Here is a 1,206-nt window from a genome sequence, read left to right on the forward strand (position 1 = left end):
TTTTTTCTTTTTTTTTCTGTTATTTCTTCTTCAATGTTCCATAGCCAGTGCTGGTCCAGACATGCATCCCCCATCGCCCCCATTCTTGTGCCCATGGGCCCGGTGCTGTGGGACTGGAACCAGAGGCCTGGCGTCACTGGGACCAGTGCTGTGATCCTGCTCCTGTGGGCCCGGCACCATTGGGCCCAGAACCACGAACCCATTGCCATCAGGCCCGGTGCTGTAGGCCCAGTATTTTGGGCCTGGTGCCATTGGGCCCAGCACTTACGCCCAGTGCCATTGGGCCTGGAGCCATCAACCTCTGGGCCCAGTGCTGTAGGCCCGGTATCACCAGACCAGTGCTGTGGTGCTGTAGGCCCAGTATTTTGGGCCTGGTTCCATAGGCCTCAGTGCCGCTGGGCCTGCTCTCATGGGCCTGGTGCCATTGGGCCTGGCCCTGTAGGCCCAGTGCTGTAGGCCTCTGGGCCTGGTCCTGTGGGCCCAGTGCTGTTGGCTCCGGTGCTGTAGGCCCAACACTGCTGAGCCCAGTACTTTGGGCCTGATCTGGGCCCAGTGCTGTTGTGTTTGAAACCATTGGCCCGGTACCACCAGGACCAGCACTGTGGGCCTGGCTCTATTGGGCTCAGTGCTGCAGGCCCGGTACTGTTGGGCCTGTGGTGCCATTAGGCCTCTGGGCCGGGTCCTCTGGGCCCAGTGCCGTTTGGCCTGGTACCACTGGCCCGGCACCATTGACCCAATGCCGTGCTGCAGGCTGCAGCCTTTGGCCCCATTGCTGCCCCAGGCCCAGCAGCACACAGCCATGGCGGGGGCTGCCAGCCCTATCTCTGCTCAAGGGCCACGTCTGGTGCAGCAGATAACAAACCCCCCCGCCCCCCCAAACCCCAGCGCCCTGCCGTGGTGCGGGGGTCCCCCCCCCTCACCTCCCCCCCCTGTCCCCACGATGGCAGCGAGTGCCTTGGCTGGACGTCCCCGCAAAGGGACGGGGACGCAGGGCCGACCCTCTGCTCAGTGCTGGCATATGCAAAAACTCGCGCGGACGTGTAAATAGAGTTACTTGAGGTTCTTCTTGTAATCGAGTCGTGGTATCTCTTTTCTAGTTTGTGTCACTGCTCCTCTTTGTCCCCCACCTCTCCTCGGCCCCAAAGGAACGTTGCGACGCTTTGCGTTTTCTCCCTCCGCCACTCGGGAAGCAAACCCCCAACGCCC

This window comes from Meleagris gallopavo, chromosome 30 (assembly GCF_000146605.3).
Source record: "Meleagris gallopavo isolate NT-WF06-2002-E0010 breed Aviagen turkey brand Nicholas breeding stock chromosome 30, Turkey_5.1, whole genome shotgun sequence".
Classification (NCBI taxonomy): domain Eukaryota; kingdom Metazoa; phylum Chordata; class Aves; order Galliformes; family Phasianidae; genus Meleagris; species Meleagris gallopavo.